The sequence below is a fragment of the Monodelphis domestica genome, chromosome 7, assembly GCF_027887165.1.
Source record: "Monodelphis domestica isolate mMonDom1 chromosome 7, mMonDom1.pri, whole genome shotgun sequence".
Lineage (NCBI taxonomy): Eukaryota > Metazoa > Chordata > Mammalia > Didelphimorphia > Didelphidae > Monodelphis > Monodelphis domestica.
Genome location: NC_077233.1, coordinates 46,283,375 through 46,302,753, shown reverse-complemented (window position 1 = coordinate 46,302,753; position 19,379 = coordinate 46,283,375). Strand labels below are relative to the sequence as shown.

Below are 19,379 nucleotides of genomic sequence, written 5' to 3'. Positions count from 1 at the left end.
AACCGAAGAGCGAATCACTAGCTGTTAAAATGAAGAAAATAACTCTGAAACAGGGGCTCAAACTGATAGCATTGGGAAAGACAGGCTAGCTCTGGGCATGCAACCTGTAGTACACATGTGAGTTGGAAAAATAAGTCCGAAGTTTCTCTATGGGACTTTTTCTTTAAATTTCTTACAAATACTCAGTAGAGGGAAGACGAGACAAAGACTTCCTTTTCTAGACCGATGCCTCTGGCATCAAAACTTTTATATGAATTTCCAGGTAGTTTCTAATCCATAATTTTCCTTAGCTCTGTATGTGTCAGATGGATAAGGAGCCTCCCATGTCTTCAGGGCCAACAAGAGAGTCACGCCAAGTCAAGAGGTATTTATTAAGCCCCCAAGTAATAGAAGGTGGTGGACAAGGCCCTGACCTACTCTTTTACCTCTCTTGAGTAACTCATAAATTTTCCCGCTGCGAGAGATCTCTCAAACAAGACACTTAGTTGAAATGCTTTGCCTACTGACCAAAGTGAACTCTTCTAAAACAGTAAATACAAGAAATGTCAAGGAAATTAAAATTGAATCAATTAATTAAGCTTTTTAAAAAGGTATTTGAAGCAGGTTCTTGTTGATGGAGACTTCAGAGTCATGTGACCCAATTCCTTCATTTGAGAGATGAGGAAACTGGGACCCAGAGTGTCAAAGCGACCGGTTCAAGTTTCTATAGGCCATACGTAAAGGGACAATTTCTGCTCTTGTCCTACTTACATTTAAGCAACAAATTCAACAAACATTTATCAAGGGTTTAGTATGTGTTTAAAGAACTATGACAAGTATTGGGGGACAAAAAAATAAATAATTTGGAGTTCCTATTTTCAAGGATCCTACAGTAATAATAACCAATGTTTATAAAGAATTTTAAGATTTACAAAGCATTTTGCATATATTATTTCATCTTATCTTCATAATAACCCTGAGAAGTTGATGCTTCATTATCTTTGTTTTATAGATGAAGAAATTGAGGCAAAGAAGGTCAAATGACTTACCCAGGGTCACATAGCTAGTATGTGTCTGAGGCTTGATTTGAACTTAGGTGTTCCTGATTTTAGGCCTTTACAACAAAATTGAAGTGGTCAGGCATGAACATATACTGTCATATAGCCCCACAAATATATATATATATATGATAATATATGTAACCTATACTTTATGTATCCATACATTCATACACAGGCCTATATTATACTACATGCATACACACATATGTGCAAGCATATGATTCTTATCTTTAGAGATTTGGACTAGATGTCAGAAAACTCAAGTTCTAGTCCCAGCTTTGCCCTGAGCTAAATACTCAAAGTTAAGTATATAATTTCTGCTCTCTGGTCTCAGTTTATCCCTCTGTAAAATGAGTGAGCAGGGCTAGACTCAAGCCTTTGTTAACCGTGAAATTCTACATTTATAATGATGTTTGAAGTCCTCATCTGTTAGCCCCATAAAAACAGGGACACTCTGGCTTAACTGAGCTTATAGAAAGAACATATTGCTTCATATTAGCTTCTTAATTAGTGACTCAATGAAGTCACATGAAATCAATGGATCAAAGAAAGAGAGTTGAGCAACCTTTGGAGGAAATTAGTGTTTCTGTCTGGGAGTAGCAGTGAAGGCTTCCTGGAGGAGATGGCATTTATGTTGGGATTTGAATGATAGAAAAAAGACTTTAAGAAGCAAATAATGAGGAGGGAAAGAGAGAGAGAGACAGAGAGAGACAGAGAGAGAGACAGAGACAGAGAGAGAGAGACAGAGACAGACAGAGAGAGAGACAGAGAGACAGAGAGAGAGACAGAGAGACAGAGAGAGAGAGACAGAGACAGAGACAGAGAGACAGAGACAGAGATAGAGAGACAGAGGGAGGGAGAGAGGGAAGGAGGGAGAAAGTGTGCATATCAAGCATAAAGAGAAAGTGTGGACATGGGCACAGTGTAGCCAAACTGGTTTTTTAAAAAAATTAATTTATTTAGACAATTTAGAACATTATTCCTTGGTTACAAGAATCATATTCCTTCCCTCCCTTCCCTCCCCCCACCCTTCTCGTAGCTGACGAAAACTGGTTTTTTTACTGTCCTTTCTATGCTATGTTCCATCTCCCATCTCTGAACCTTGGCACTGCCTCTGCCTCCCAGAATCCCTCACTCTTTTCAAAACTCTCCTCTGAAGCCACTTCCTCCTTTTTCTAGAACCCCCAGCTAGTAGTCCGTCCCCTCAAAATTACCTAGTGTTTACTTTGCATGTATTTGTGTATATGTTGTCAGATGACTCCCCAAACCCATGTAAACATCCCTTAAGGACATGGACTATCTGAATTTTCTCTTTGAACATCCAGTGCCAATACAGGATCTGCCACCTACAGAAGTAGGTGTTTAATAAATGCTCACCGATTGAGTGAATGAATGAGTGAATGTGGGAAATGATTCATCATACAATTTGGCAGAAGCAAAGGATATGTGAAGGAAAATGAGATAAGACTGAGGAGGAGTGTTGGAGTCAGACTGCAGATGTCAGGCAAGAAAGTTTATGCTTTATTCATAGGCAATGGGAGCCACTGAAGATTTTTGAGCAGAGGAGTGACAACAAGATCAAAAGATTACTTTGGAAGAGGAATCTAGGAGACAAATTAGGATACTATTGAAATAGTCTTGGCAAGGAGTAATAACAGCTTGAACTTGGGTGTTGTATAGGAGAGAAAAACTGGCAAGATTTTGATGGGCTTCCAGAGTGGAGGAAAGAAATCAGAAGAAAAGAGGTTAAAGATAATCTAATCAAGAAGAGACGATGAAACTGAAGTGGGACCATTATGAAGAGGAAGAGCATTGAGAAGAAAAATGATGAGTAATGCTTGTATACATCATAGAACCTTGAGCTACATAAAACAAAGATAAACATTTAGTTGGATGACTTTTGTAAGAGATGGGTAATGCAAATTCAACCATGGAGCAAGGAAATGGCCATTTCATAAATATGTTCTTTTGGAGGTAAAAGACATCTCTGGGATCTCCTAGTGGATTTGCCTCCTTTTACAAATAAAGAAACTGAGGCTTAGGAAGTAAAGTTGTAGATCATATGATCTCCTAGTTGATTTGCCTCCATTTACAAATAAGGAAACTGAAGCTTAGGAAGTCAAGTTGTAGATTATAGGATCTCCTAGTAGATATGCCTCCTTTTGCAAATAAGGAAACTGAGGCTTAGGAAGTAAAGTTGTAGATTATAGGATCTCCTAGTAGATATGCCTCCTTTTGCAAATAAGGAAACTGAGGCTTAGGAAGTAAAGTTGTAGATCATACGATCTCCTAGTTGATTTGCCTCCATTTACAAATAAGGAAACTGAAGCTTAGGAAGTCAAGTTGTAGATTATAGGATCTCCTAGTAGATATGCCTCCTTTTACAACTAAGGAAACTAAGGCTTAGGAAGTCAAGTTGCAGATCATAGGATTTCCTAGTTGATTTGCCTCCTTTTACAAATAAGGAAACTGAGGCTTAGGAAGTCAAGTTGCAGATCACAGGAAACTTGCTCAAGGTCACACAGCAAGAGAGCAGTAGAGTGGGGATATTCTTGCCTGTGTGACTTCTTTTTCCTTAGAAAAGAAAACAAATGTTATATGATGCTTTTTAAAGGGCCTGCTAAAATAAATCAGGGTAATTTCTAGTAAATAAGTGGTACTGTCCTTTACTGAGATAAGGATATTCTAATCTCAAAGCTTTGCTCATGAAGTTGATTTCTCCATGACGTGCATCTTGACCTTTCTAGTTGATGAAAACTTGCTCCTAATACTTAGAGTCTACTTAGTTATTATAGGTTAACAGCTCAATTTCTGAATAGTGCTTTACAGTGATATTTACACTTTTCCATCTTGGTGCTTTCTGCCTCCTTAATTGGCCCCCTAACTAATGGAAACTTCCATTTGAAACATGGCTTCCCAGTCAAAAGTGAGAAGTAAACATGTCGTAATTAATACTGCCTTCGAGGCTTAGATTATTATGCCCTTGTCAATCCTGTTCTCCACAGGCACACTAGGTAATGCCCATTAGAGTGCACACTCGCTTTCTGCAGAAGGAATAACCTACAGCCCGCTAATAAAATCATAACATGCCCCCCCTACATCACACAATTAAATTCCACAAAAGATGTCAGAGGTTCTCCGATGCTCTCTCTTTAAGACAATTTTATCCACAAAGGTTTCGCAAATTCGTAGACCACAGCAAATTGTCAGTAATTCTGAGTCAACATAGTACTCGGCTCGACCATCTATGGAAAGCAGGCTGAAATATTAACTTGAGGTTTACTGAAGGTTTGCCTGGGGCACTTTTCCCAAAAAGGGATTAAACTAAACAGCTGCTGATATGGAAACCGACTATTTGAACTGTAACTCAGTTAAATATGTTAATAGTGCAAAGCTAGCCCATCTTGTAAACATGATGCAGGAAATGACTAAACATTTAGTGCTTGTAATTCACTAGTGTTCCTGGAGACGTGTAGGTGGTATGGATAGCATGGGGTGTGCTCTGTGGTACAATTTAGGTCAATGATTCTTTGAAGGGACTTTTCCTTTTTTTCCCAGTTTTCTCATATGATGCTTTAAAGCAACAGAGATGCCTCAAAGGAAAGTATTTTGAATCTTAAAAAAAGCTCTTTAATTAGAATATAATCAAGTGTCTTCGCTAGTTTTTTATTTTAAAAAGTTTTATTGGTACTTTTTTTTTCACCAAAATCCTTTCTTAGCATCCCTCCCTCCAATAATATTCTCCTTTACTTGAAAAATAAAAATGCAAGTAAAACTGTTTTAACTAAAACAGTGATTAAAGAAGACTTCGACCTTTAGTGCTTCACCTCTCTACAAGGAAGAAATAGGGGTATTCCAATATCAATTCTCTGGAACCAACATTGGCCACTGAACTGGATCTGAATTCTGCTGGTCTTTTAGTGTTGTCTTAGCACTTAACATACCATGGGACTCAGCATCCCAAAATGATTTTAAAAAAGGGAAAAGGACCTATTTGTACAAAAATAATTAATGCAGCTCTTTTTATGGGAGCAAAGAATTGGAAATTGCTGGGTGGTTCATCAATCAGGGAATGGCTAAAGGAATTGTGGTATATGATTATGATGGAATACCATTGTGCTATAAGAAATGACAGATGGGATGATTTCAGAAAAATCTGGGAAGATTTATATAAACTGATGCGAAGTGAAGTAAACAGAACCAGAAAAACATTGTACATAGGGACAGCAATATATTTTTTTGATGAATAACCTTGAATGCCCAAGTTATTCTCATCAACACAGTGACCTAAGACAATTGTAGAGACTTTTTGTGAAAAATGCTGCCTTCCCTTAGAGAAAGAACTGATGGAGTCTGAATACAGACAGATATATACTGTTTCACTTTCTTCTTTTTTTTTATTTGAAATCTCTTCCACAAAATGACTAATAGGTGGCTCAGTGGATTGAGAGCCAGATCTAGAGACTGAAGGTCCTAGATTCAAATGTGACCTCAGACATTTCCTAGCTGTGGGACCCTGGGCAAGTCATTTAACCTCATTGCCTAGCCCTTACCATTCTTCTGCTTTGGAACTAATGCCTAGTATTGATTCTAAGGAAGAAGGTAAGGGTTAAAAAAATGGCTAATATGGAAAAATGTTTTACATGATTGCACATGTGAAAAATCTATATCAGATTGCTTACTGCCTCAAAGGACAGGAGAGAGGAAGGGAATTTGGAACTTTAAAGTTTTTTAAATGAACATTAAAATGTTTTTTTCATGTAATTTGGGGGAAATAAAATATGATTATTAAACAAGAACATATAGTGTGCCTGGCCCATAGTAGACACCTGACAAATGCTTGTTGACTTAAATGCTTTTGGCTTGTCTTCATTTATATTCCTATCATTGTATACATTTTTCTCCTGGTTCTACTTTCTTTGCTCTGTATGAATCCCTTTAAGTCATCTCATGGCAAAATAGTGTTCCATGACATACATATACCATAGATTGTTTGGTTATTCCTCAACTGCCCACCCACGTTGTTTTTAGATGAATCACTTTTCTATAGGAGTCACAGGAATTCATTGTGTACTGGGGAATCTTTGCACATTCAATTTCCCCAGGTAATGTCTATGAGAAAATGCATGAATTTTATAAAGTAGTTACCCACAACCACTCAAATACATTGAATTCTACCTCGATTTGTGCATTGAATTTTAAAAATAAAATAAATAGGATTCCCAGGATATAGGACTTTTAAGATGGTCCCCTAAGGGAACAGAAATGATTTCATATAATCAATAAACTTTAAAAAGTACTTGAGTCTGCGTTGTATATTCATTTTTCATAATAGAAGTAAAATGGAAGAAAAGTAGGCTCTTTTCAAAATACCTTCTATTTTAACTTGTCCAGGAATCTGTCATATAGACTAAACTTTCTATAGATATCAGATGAGATGTCTCAAACATCATCATTTCTAATCAACTTCCTTACCAAGACTGGAAGGACCAAAATCATATTTTTATATAGAAATCAAAGATGACTGTACTGTAATTTGAAGGCCTTCCCAAGAGCTATTTTATTATCTTCAGTGAAAAATGAGGGAACATTCCCTTTTAGGGGGAACATGTAGAAAATGAATTCTTGTAGGCTTTTATTCAACAAATCAACATCAGTAGTATATGAAGTTATGAAATCACCATTTATAGATAAATATGCCCGATTCAATCTCTTTGTCAATATTCCTGAAGGTTTGATTTTAAGGTAGTTTGGAAAGCAGCAAGGTTTTCTGAACCACCACTGCCAAGAACTTTGAGTTCTTTCTGACTGAGGCTTTACCACTGACTCACCAAATGACCTTGGGCAAATGATTATATTCAGCATCTCAGTTTCTTTATTTATAAAATGGGAATAATTTGTTTTCAATGCATTAATAAAAATAAAATTAGCTAACATTTATGTGTGCCTGCTATGGTATGTGTGAAGCACTATCCTGAATGCTTCACAATTATTATAGCCTTGAGAGGTAGGGGATATTATTGTCTCCATTTTATAGATGAGGAAACTGAGGCAAACAGAGGTTAAAAGGCGTTCCCAGGGTCACCAGCTCTTCTGAGTGTCTGATGTTGGAAATGAATGCAAGTCTTCTTGACTCCAGACCCTGTGCTCTCTTTACAACCCAATTTAGCTATTTCTAATGACAGAAACTTGGGGAAAAAAGTTTCTTTATTGTAATGAATGGAAAAGTGAACCAAATTTAAAAGGTTGCAAGTTGATGGCCTTCAACTATAGCAAAGACTTTTGTAGGACCATTAGTGATTGCAAATGGACAATGTAGGGAGCGATGACCACTTGATAGACTGACCTGGGGTATCCTTCCCAATTCTCCTCTGTATTCTGCAGTTATAAAGAGAGTTCTGCACCCCTCCCCCTTCTAACAAATTTTCAAAATCCAGTTCAACCCAATTCCTTTTCTGCCTTCCTATATTCTATCTTTGAAGAAGGCTTATGCAGAGTGTGAATAGCTGCTCAAACATCTGTCAACTTCTGGCTGTGCATATGCCCACAGATGCAGGCTCCAAAGTGTTGGAAGGAGCTTCTGGGAAGTGTTGCAACCCCCCAAGGAACTTTTGAGGAGCATGCAAAATTCCATATGCAGTCTACCCAGCTGCAGTGGAGATCCATAGGCTGTTTACTTTATTCTATTTTATTTTTTTCCATTAGGAAGAGGTAAGTCTCTGGTCCTTGACCCCCTGGGGGAACAGTATCCATTTGGTCTTTCCGATCTTGAGAATATTTGCCAAGATGTTGAAGAATACTCTTTATTTTAAAATGATGTTGTGTCATATTTGTAAGGTTTTTTAATTTTTTAATCTGTTGTTTAAAGAGGTCCAAAGTACTTCAGCCTGCTATTGCGAAGACAATAGCTGTGAAATCATTTGTGCTGCTTGACCTCCTAACTCCCATGGGTGAGCCTGACAATGATAGTATTGGTGTGGACCACTACTTGTGCAGTGGGAAAAGGCAACCTCGTGGGAGAACTTAATCAAAACAGTTATGTTCCTTTGCAGGAGACGGGTGCATGGATCCCTTAAAATGCCCACTACTTCTCCCTCGCTGGCAGTCACGTCTTCCTAATACCTGATAAAGAAGGGGTATGGCCTCTAAACCCCCTTTAACCAGGATGCAATTCCAGGAAAGAGGAGAAAGCCTCCCTAACTAGCTTTGAACCATAGCTTGACTCCCTGATTGGACCTCTCTGCAGTAGTTGCTTGATGGGAAAGTCAAGGCTGCCTATGACTTTGGCAGCCTTGTGTATGAAAAATCCCATCATCCTTTCCATCTAGTTTTACTAAAGGGTGTTGGGCGAATCATCCCAGGAGGGGTGTTGACTCCTGACTCCAAAACTGGCTCGATATTCATTGCAGCACAAGTCAGTCTATGAGAATTCAGTCAACAACTCCTATGTGCCAGTCACACAGTGGAAACAAAGAGTCTTTGCCCTTTTACTCTCTCACCTCCCAGCCCACACTCTGATTGCCTTGCAGATTTCAGACTGTATTCATTAAAGCCTAGTGTTCAGAAGGAGGAAGGCGACAAGGCCACTGTTCTCTGATGAGATCACACCATATCTAGCAGCTAAACTTCATTTTGAATCCTCAGCATTTCCAACATTTGGAGAAATCTTTGGGTTTCAAGATGGCGCCACAAACTCCTGCAGAAAAGGGAAGTAAAAATGAAAGAGGATTCCTTATCTGTCGCCCTCAGAACAAGACTATTACAATACCAGGTGGAATCCTGATTGCGTAAATGAAAAGTGAAAATATGCAAAGAATAGAGAACTTTTTTTTTTTGCCTAGCAGTACCAGATTTTATTTTTTTTTTAATTTGGAAATTTTTATTTAATTCATTCATTTAGAATAGAATAGAGAACTTTTAAAGGCTAAGAAAAACCTCTGATTGCTTATTTAAAATAAATCATGAGGAAGAGGTAGCTGGATTGAGACTCAGCCTTAGAGACGGGAGGTCCTAGATTCAAATCTGACCTCAGACATTTCCCAGCTGTGTGACCCTGGGCAAGTCACTGAGCCCCCATTGCCTAGCCCTTACCACTCTTCTGCCTTGGAGCCAATACACAATATTGACTCCAAGATGGAAGGTAAGGGTTATTAAAAAAATAAATACATAAAACAAAATAAATCATGTTAGCAATGATAAACAAAGACTAATGGTAGTTTGATTTCAGTGTAAAAAGAGTTAATGGGACAAAATAATTGACCAGATTTTAGAAACAAGAGGATGGATTAAATTAGGAACAAATATTTTCCCCCTTAAAATAGTTCTTAAACCTATTTGATTAAAATAAAATAATTATGGGGGCAGCTGGGTAGTTTAGTAGATTGAGAGCCAGGCCGAGAGATGGGAGGTCCTAGGTTCAAATCTGGCCTCAGACACTTCCCAGCTGTGTGACCCTGGGCAAGTCACTTGACCCCCATTGCCTAGCCCTTACCACTCTTCTGCCTTGGAGCCAATACACAGTATTGACTCCAAGACGGAAGGTAAGGGTTTAAAAAAAATAAAATAATTATAATTTTTTTCTGACACACTGGATGCTATTTTTCACTCTTTTCCGGACAAATACCCCATATATTGTACTCTCTCTGGACTTCTGGAGCCTAGCCCTGCAAAATCTTGGAATTTTTGCACTAGACAGGACCCGAGAATTTATTCAGACCAACAGCTTCAGTTTACAGAAGAAGGCACTGATTGCCAACCTCTCAATGAAGACAATTACAGTAATACGATCAGGGTCTTTCCAAAAGAAGTGAAATTACAAGGTGTCATAACCTTGTTCCCTTTTCATTAATTCTTTTTTCAGTCATAGTAATAAGTAGTCACTTTTAGTTTGGCCCAATGTTCCCTTTAATTTTTTTTTAGACACAGTAATAGCAGCACACATTTCACGGCCTCTCAGGGTTGGAAGGGACAGAAAAAGTTATCTACCCCAGCTTAGACTTGAAAAGGACAGCACACTGGACAAGTCATTCACCCGCCTTTGAGTACAATGACTGGAAACCCACTCCCATCAAAAGCAATCCATTCCATTTTTGGACAGTGCTCACTTTTGGGTAGTTTTTTCCTTGTATTAAGTTGAAATCTTCCTCTGCTCTTTGGGACCAAGCACAACAGTACAGAGGCACTCTTTCCTCCATAATTTCAAACATGATGGCTTCAGGGAAGACTTAGAAGTGTTTTAAGGCAAAACATCTATAGTGGAGCACTTTCCGGCTTGACAAAGTGCTTTGTTCTAATAATCTGTGAAGATGCCACCATGAGTATTTGTAACCCAAGGGTTAGAGGCCTTCTCTTGACACCACGGTGTTGTGTACTCTTTGGAGACCCCTCAAATCTGAGCTCAGTATCTCAGCCCAAGTGTGAGCAGGGATGGTCAGTATCTGCTGTTCACCCAAGGGTAAGGATCTTATTCTCTGTGAAAGTCCAAAAGTGCAAGATTCCAGTCAGTCCACAAGCATTTATTAAGGACTAGGACATGGCAGAGGCCAGATTGAAAGCCAAGGCCTCCCAAATCCAGGCCTGGCACTCTCTCCACTGTGCTACCCCCCATAAACCTCTTCTTGAAAAAAGTCAAGGAAACTAAGAGATGGAGGTGAGGAGTCAGTGCATTCTAGGGAAGGGAGCCAGCCAGTATAAAGACATTTCTCAAATGTAACAGTCTTCAAATACCTGGGAATCTATTTGCTGAGACAAACTCAGGAATTCTATGAACACAATTACAAAACCATTTCCACACAAATAAAGTTAGATCTAAACAATTGGAAAAACATTAATTGCTCATGGGTAGGATGAGCTAATATAATGAAAATGACAATCCAACCTAAATTAATTCACTCCCAAAAAACCATTTTATAGAACTAGAAAAATAATAACAAAATTCATCTGGAAGAAAAAAGATCAAGAATATTAAGGGAACTAATAAAAAAAAGTGAAGGATAAAGACCTAGCAGTGCCAGATCTTAAACTGTACTATAAAGCAATAATCATCAAAACAATCTGTTACTAAGAGATAGAAGGGTGGATCCATCCAATAGACTAGGGGTAAATGACCTCAGCAATCTAGTGCTTGATAAACCCAAAGATCCCAGCTTTGGGGATAAGAACTCGCTATTTGACAAAAACTGCTGGGAAAACTGGAAAACAGTATGGGAGAAATTAGGGTTAGATCCGCATCTCATACCCTATATATACCAAGGTCAAAATGGGTATATGATTTAAACATAAAGAGTGACATTATAAGTAAATTAGGAGAACATAAAATAGTTTACCTGTCTGATCTATGGAGAAGGGAAGAATATATGACCAAACAAGAGACAGAGGACTTTACAATATCTAAAATGAGTTATTTTGATTATATTAAATTAAAATGGTTTTATACAAACAAAACCAATGCAACCAAGATTAGAAGGAGCCAAATATGACAGTCTTATTTACAATATAATGGCTATAAGAGATGCACTGTTCAATCTGTAGGAAGCCATAATCAAACCTCCAGTGAGGCTATTTTTCCCCACAGAGATTCATACAATTGTATGACTTAATTGTTTGAGTAGGACCCCAGCAAAGGGGAAGCATCAGATTTACTCTATTTCATCCCTCTCCCGCTACGGAGTGGTTATTCTATGTCACCTTGGCTTACTATCTATCGTCTGTGACTCTTTGTCCTTAGCTCACTCAGCTTCTGGCTCTGTTTCTCACCATCTGGGTGTTTTAGGATCTAGGACAAGATTATATATCGAGGCTCTAGAATTCTGCTTAGGACATGACAGTCCCTTGGCAATTGCAGTAGGAACTGCTCCTCTTCATAGAAGGTATAGATTAGACTTCGAAGGTCTGGGATTCATGAGACAAACAACTAGTGGATGGAAAGTGTGAAAGCAGTGGGTAAGGGGTACTACTGGTATGGAAAGGAACTAGCAAGATATAGGCAAGAAGTTCAAGTAGGACGGGGCAAGGGGATTAAGGATGCATTCCTTTGCTTTGAGTCCTTGCCTGTGGCTAACCATGCCTCTTCTTTTTTCTCTTAGAAACTGGATGGATTAAATTCTTCACTCTCTGATACTCTCCTCCTTCAGTCATGCATGGCCCTTTCCTCCTCAGTGACTTTTATCTCTAGTCACTGAATGCATGTTAAGGCTGATCTCATCCCCACCACCTATGTTTCTCATTCACTCCCCATGTCCACATCCCTCTGCCCTTCCTGGAGTATCAAGGTAAGGCAGGGAGAAGAGATAGCTTCAGTAAGTCCTGGGTCAAAAGCCTTCTGCTCCTAGACTCTCCTCCAGCCCCAGATCTCTTTGCTGAGCATCCTAGAAAAGTTCTTACCCTCCAGAAATTGCTCTGGGGTGGCCCTTCCAAGAACTTCCAGAAATGGGTCCAGGATCATCTATGAAGGAAGAACAGGAGATCTGTCCAGGAGTATCTGTAATCTTGCATGCCACAGCTTGTACCCAATCATCTTAAGGGGAATTCTGCACTTGGTCCATACCATTGGTCATCAGAAAGCTTATGTCTAGAAGACCAGTGCCAGGACCCGACATGTTGAAATAAAAGCTGGAAATAAAGGTGACAAGAAGGACTGGTTTGATTCCAATGTTGAGTCTACTACTCACAATTACATGTACAAATATATTCACTTGTAAATCGTGTCCTTGTAAACATATAGAGGAGGCTCAGATCTATGAATGTAAACTCCATGTGTGGGCATAAAATCCTTCTTCCTCCAAGTGACAGCAATGCTTCCACATGTAAACTTTAAAAGAAGAGACAACCAATTATATAGATTATTTGCTCCGACAGTACTCTGAAGGATATTCCATTTTATTTCAAGCATCCAACTGCTCTTGTTAACTATAATTCTGCAGTCATGTTTTATATATTTCCTCCCAGAGATTTCGGCATGTGTGTCTGTGTGTTTATGAATAATATAATTTCCCTGTGGGTGTGAATTTCATCCTCTCTGTGATTCCTGTGCCCTAAACATATTGCTAGGCAACACTAAGCGGCACACATCCCACATTCCCCTAATTCTGTTTGATGTGTCACAAATGGACCTTTACTTTTATCTGCAAAGCAGAGTAACATCAGTGGGTTGGGTTTGGGGTTTTTAAATAACAGGTGTCAACACAGATCAAAGCCAAAGTCGCACAGTGTTAGAAAATGGCAGAAAGGGGAAATAACTGGCATGAGGCAAACAGTACATATTTGTTTTAGGGTTTTGGCTGGTAATTCATTAGTGAAATCTAATATGATTCATGCTATTCTCACTTACCAGATGACATCAAGGACAGACAGTGTACTGGCTCCCTTCCAAAGTGCTACCGGAACCTGGAGGGTAATTGTAGGTGGGATACTCTTGCTGATGCCAGTGATGTTGCAAATATGTAATTCGCTGGATGAAAATTATGCATGTACTTTATCTGTCAGAGGAGACCAATATTTTCAGGTGAATATCCGGACTATGACAACATTTGTGCGTCTGCTGAATGAAGCTTTGCCTAGTAACTAAAGTGAATTTATAGATCCAGTTCCTTAGATTGGTTTTTAAAAGTATTTATTTTAAAGCAGTTTGATTTCTGAATGTATTCCTCCTCCTTCCCTATACAGTTCCCATCCTTCACAACAAAGTATAAAAAAATAATGGAGGTGGGATGGGGAGAAGGAGGCAGCCTGGAGACAGAAGGTCCTGGGTTCACATCTGGCTTCAGATACTTCGTAGCCTCATGAACTTGGGCAAATCATTTAACCCTATCGCCTAGCCCTGACCACTCTTATGCCTTGGAACCAATATGCAAAATTGATTCTAAGATGGAAAGTAAAGGTTGAAGAAAAAAGTAAGAGGGGTGGTGGGGAGCTAGGTGGCTCAGTGGATAGAGAGTAGGGACTGGAGACAGGAGGTCCTGGGCTCTAATCTGGTTTTCTACTTTCTAGCTATGTGACCCTGGGCAAGTCATTTAACTCTAATTGTCTAGCTAGCCCTTACCTCTGTTCTTCCTTAGAAATGATACTTAATATCAATCAAAGACAGAAGATAAGAGATTTTTTAAAAGTAATTTTTAAGCGAGAAAATCAGTTCAGAAAGCTAATCAATACAGCATTTGCTAATATATAAAAAGTTCCAATCCCAAAGAGACATATCCAACCTTTTTATAGGGCCATGCTTAGTACGATTATATAGTATTCAATTCTGTGCAATCGGGTTTTTTCCCCATTTACATTTTTGTAATCATTATGAACATGAGAACCCGTTTTCCTGGTCTTTTCCATTTTTGTTTGGGAAGAAAGAGCAAAATAGGAGAACAGTAGACATGGGCAGTGCTAGACCAGGGTCCACAGGGCACAAAGGCCCAGTAATTTATACCCCAAGTGGGATTCCTCACCTCAGAAATCAGAGACAGCAGCCAGTCACACTGTCAAGATCAGCAAACGGCTCAGGCACCTGCTTGTATAATGCCGGAGTTGGAAGGGAATGCAATGATCATCTTGTCAAATGCTTTCATTTTAAAGATGAGGAAAGTAGGCTGAAGGGGACCAAGGCACTTACCCAAGGTCACAAGCTAGACACCAAACAGAGGTAGTACTCAGATCTGGACCATCACGTTCTGAGTCCAGTGTTCACACTGTCCTTGGAAATGCAAATTCAAAGAACCTTGGCTGAAGGTCTAGAAAGGTGGATCCCAACATTTCTCAGGAAGAGGAAAATCAAATGAAAATGGTGAAGCTGAAAAAGGAAGCATGAGTGTTGGGAGGGAGATCCGATAGCTCCAATGGCTGCTCAGTGAAGACCGAGAAGTTCAGCTAGCAAAGGTGAGGCTTCAGAACATGAAGCCAGGCACCCAGGTTTGGAACGGTAATATATTTGATTGGAGTTAGTGACCGGTGACCTTTATTTTTCTTTTGATTTCTCCTTGAAACTCAAGTTAACTGCTATTCTTCTATTCTAAACCTTTTTATCCCAAAGGAGATTACATGAACCTTCTAGAACACTGGTTCTTGAACTTTTGGGTCTCAGAATCCCTTTACTCCCTTAAAAAGCATAGAGGAACTGAGAGAATTTTTATTTGTCAGTTATATCTATTGATATTTATTGCTTTAGAAATTAAAACGGATAAAATTAAAAATATTTATTCACTTAAAATAATAACTAGATATCAATATCAATTTATTTTTATGAAAAGTATATTTCCCCAAATAAAATAAAAACATTACTGATTAAAATGGCATTGTTTTACATATTTCTGCAATCTCTTTAATGTCTAGCTTGATAAAAGTCAGCTGGAGGCAGCTTCTGCATTCAATCTGGTGTGATGTTGTTTTAATCAAAGAATATGAAGAAAAAAAGCCTCACACAGATATGAAGTTGGTAAACGGAAGAATATTTTAATAGTCAAATGTCTTAGTATTTCTATGAAAATAGTTTTGAACCCCAAAATTCTTTTAAAAGGCCTTGGGGGACCTTTACGGAGTCCCTGATCATACTTTAGGAGCCAGTATTCTAAATCTAAACTATTGTCCTTTCCAATACTGCTCCATAAAATGGAATGGAATAAATGGGCTACACTAAACAATGCAATCCATCTGAATGATACAGGTCAATCAATATATAGTTAGTTGATGCTACATTAGGAGCTATAGGAAGATAAAAGGATAGAATGAATGGTTCCCATTCTCAGGGAGATTATAATTGAAAAGGGGAACGGATATGATTAAATCTATATCAGAGCAGTTAAGAAAAAAGTATTCTGGGGGGCATCTGGGTAGCTCAGTGGTGCCAGGCCTAGAGATTGGGAGGTCCTGGGTTCAAATCTGGCCTCAGACACTTCCTAGCTGTGTGACTCTGGGCAAGTCCCTTAACCCCCATTGCCTAGCCCTTACCCACTCTTCTGCCTTGGAGTCAATACACAGTATTGATTCTAAGACAGGAGGTAAGAGTTTAAAAAAAGTATTCTGATCACAAATATATCACCTATTGATTCATTTAACAGTTTTTAGTCATTTACTATGTTCCAGCTAAAATCCCAGCTTCTACAGAAAGCCATTCCCAATCCCTCTTAGTCCTAGCATCTTCCCTCTATTATTTCTGAGCTATTCTATATCTCTAGCTTGTTTGTAGGTGGTTGCCTGTATTCTGTCTCCTTCATATTATATTGTGAGCTCCTTAATGGCAAGGGTGATTTTTCACCTTTGTATTACCAGTACTTACCACGGTGCCTGGCACATAGTAGCTGCTCTTTAATAAATGTTCATTGATTGACAAATGTGCACTCATTGAACTTCAACTGGGTCCCTGCTGGCAGCAATACAAAGACGAATGATGTGTTAGAAGACAAAATCCCTGTCCTCAAACAAATCACCATCTATGAATTTACGTCAGACAACAATGCTACATATACAATTTTTCTATTATCACATGATTCTACGGCAGATGTAATGAATGAAACATACATCTACAACTTTCTGTGCATTTGATTATTGATTTGCTTTAGGGTGGGGCTTTGGCTGAAATGATCCTTTGGGCTCTCCAAACCATCATTGAAATGGTTGAAAATTCTCATTCTCATGTGACTATCAATCAAAGGCAATTTTATATTGTGGAGCTAGGGAACAAAATAATAGCTCTGCTACTGAAAACGCCTTCATAAATTGTGAGGAGTTTCATCCTTATGGCCCAGTTCCTTCCAATGGCCTACAGTTCAGGTTTTTAGGGTACATGTATAGAACATGCTTCTCTTGAACTTCTCGTCAACATGGAAGAGAATAATTTGGTCTTGGGTTAGTTTTTCATGTTCATTTGAACTAGTCCATTTATATGAGGGTTCTTAATGCCCAACATTTGTATAAGGCTTTAAAAGATAGGACACAAATGGAAAGTTTCTATTTGATATGCATCAAAGGCTTGTGATTTCGTCATTGTGGATATTCCCTTCACTGATAACAAATACTCTACAATTTGATACATGGCTTTGGAGAGCTGTTACAGGAGAAGAATTCACTCAGTGACTAAAACTTGTGAGGAATCCCTAACTTAGCTGGACTGGTCCTTGTGTGGTCTCCTTAAGTGGACCTTACATGGTTCCAAAGCAGTAGGACCCAGCCAACCTTGCTTTCCACTGTGTAAAAATTAAAAATTAAATGATAAAAATATTATATTTTAGGAGGTTTATTAAAATGATCATTAGAAATCAAGGAATAAAGAGGATATAAAATAAAAACCACGTGCCCATGGCTGGTTAGCCATTTTCAAAATCCTCACCTTACCACCATCACCACTGATTACTGCATCATGCCAAAGAGGAGAGGCAGAGCCTCAACGCCCACTGACTTTATCCTCTGTCTACAGGAAGTCCGTGGGCTCTCGGGATATGTAGTTCTTTTTTAGGGTAACAGATTTTTAATTATCCAGGATCTTCTGTAGTTTATGATTAGCTTGGCACAGTGGACAGAATGTCGGGTCTGAAGTCCAGAAGACCTGAGTTCAAATCCAGTCCCAGACACTTACTGGCTGTATGACCCTGAACAAATCACTTAACTGTGTTTGCCTCAGTTTTCTCATCTATAAAATAATCTAGAGAAAGAAATAGCAAATTACTACATTTACTACAAAATTCTTTGTCAAGAAAACCCAAAATGGAGTCATGAAGAGTTGGACACAACTGAACAACAACAAAAAATCTGAGTAGGGTTTTAATGGAAATTCAATTAGATGATAAGAAGATCTTAAATGTAGAAAGGATGGGATCTTCCTTACAGGTTATCTAGTCCTGTCTCTTCAATTTATACATGAAGGAACTGATATCCAGAGCAATGAAGTCACTTTATCTAAGGTCACACAGCAAAAAAAAAAGCAGTACCAGAACTCTAAACCAAAGTCTCCCTATATTCACTAAAACAAAAAAACAAAAAGACACCTGAAATAGGAAAGATGGGCTTTGTTGACCATGTTTTCCATTTAATTTTAAGGAATTAACTAACTCCATTTCTGTTGTGCTTTCAGTCCTGTCTGACTCTTCTTATCCCATTTGGGGCTTTCTTGGCAAAGACCATGGAGTGGTTTGCCATTTTCTATGTTAGCTCATTTTACAGATGAGGAAATTGAGGCAAAGATTAAGTAACTTGCCCAGGGTCACCCAGCTAGCAAATGTCTAAGTCTGGATTTGAACTTAGATCTTCCTGACTCCAGACCCAGCACTCTAACCACTGTACCACCTAGATCCTCCAACTCCATTTTACCAAAAAATATTCTAATATCTTTAGAATAAGTAGCACCCTTTACATAGGTTGATATGTGCTTAAATATTAGTTATATGCTAGGTGGATTTCTGTTCATGATATAAAGACAAACCAAAGTATGTTTCTGTTTACCTTGTAAAAGTCATTCCTTCTAAAAACATGCTACTTATGCTAATTTGTTACAGTTTGTGCACTGCAGGCAGCTATGTGAATTTACTTCTCTTGGCAGTTCTAAAATATCCTGCCACAACACACACTGCAAAATGTTTGATGGGTTATGAAAATCTGGATGTACTAAAGGTACATCTTGTGAAACCCATAAAATAAATACATTACATTTGAAAAATCTGTTATCAGATTAGGAAGAGTAAGGATGATGGCAACCCATGGTGAAATTCATCAATCTTGAAAGAGCAACAGCCTTTCTCCATTTGCAAATGAAGTGTCTCAATAGAAAAATTTTACGTACAACTTCAACAGCTCTGTGATGCAATTTTCCCTGTGAAAATTTTACCTTCACAGTTTTCTAATGTCTACAGGCAAGCAGAGCAGAAAGAACAAACAAGAAAAGCAGGAACTTGGGGTCTAATACCGACAGCAACCAACTTCTATCTCCCTGGGCCTCAGTTTCCTTATCTGTAAAATGAATGATATTTAAGGTATATCCTTGCTCTAATTATGGTTCTGTGGTTCACTGAGAGGGTAGAGACTACTTTGCTATGTCAATGATTTTCAAGTTATAGTTTGTATATATCTATGCAATAAAATCACAAACTACATTTTCTAGGATCCCTGGGTAGGAAAGGTTTCTAATTATAAATTCTTAATTTTAATTCAATTTTGCCAAGACATTGAAATCACAGTTTTAGATAATGTAATTATAGAAGTACAAGTACTCATATTCAGAATTGTTTGCGCGATGCTAATGTTTAGTTAGAATTAGGCTTTAATCAATAGGCAAGGCACCATGATAGCTTAAAACAGTGACATTCTAACATTTTCCTCCCAGAAAAGGCTGAGGGTTCCACACCATTCCTTCAATGTAACAAGTAA

At 38.4% G+C, this 19,379-nt stretch overlaps 1 long non-coding RNA gene across 2 annotated transcripts; it reads right to left on the bottom strand.

Annotated features, from left to right (window-relative positions):
- Nucleotides 1-4,724: 4,724 nt before the first annotated feature.
- On the bottom strand, nucleotides 4,725-18,910 carry LOC103101629 (uncharacterized). Of its 2 annotated transcripts, none has more exons than XR_008913419.1 (3): nucleotides 14,641-18,910; nucleotides 13,369-14,535; nucleotides 4,725-12,650 (listed from the first exon to the last, which is right to left on the bottom strand). It is a non-coding gene; the product is annotated as an uncharacterized LOC103101629 (long non-coding RNA). The 2 variants fall into 2 exon arrangements; XR_008913418.1 differs by having other exon boundaries at nucleotides 13,369-14,817; nucleotides 16,300-18,910.
- Nucleotides 18,911-19,379: the final 469 nt, after the last annotated feature.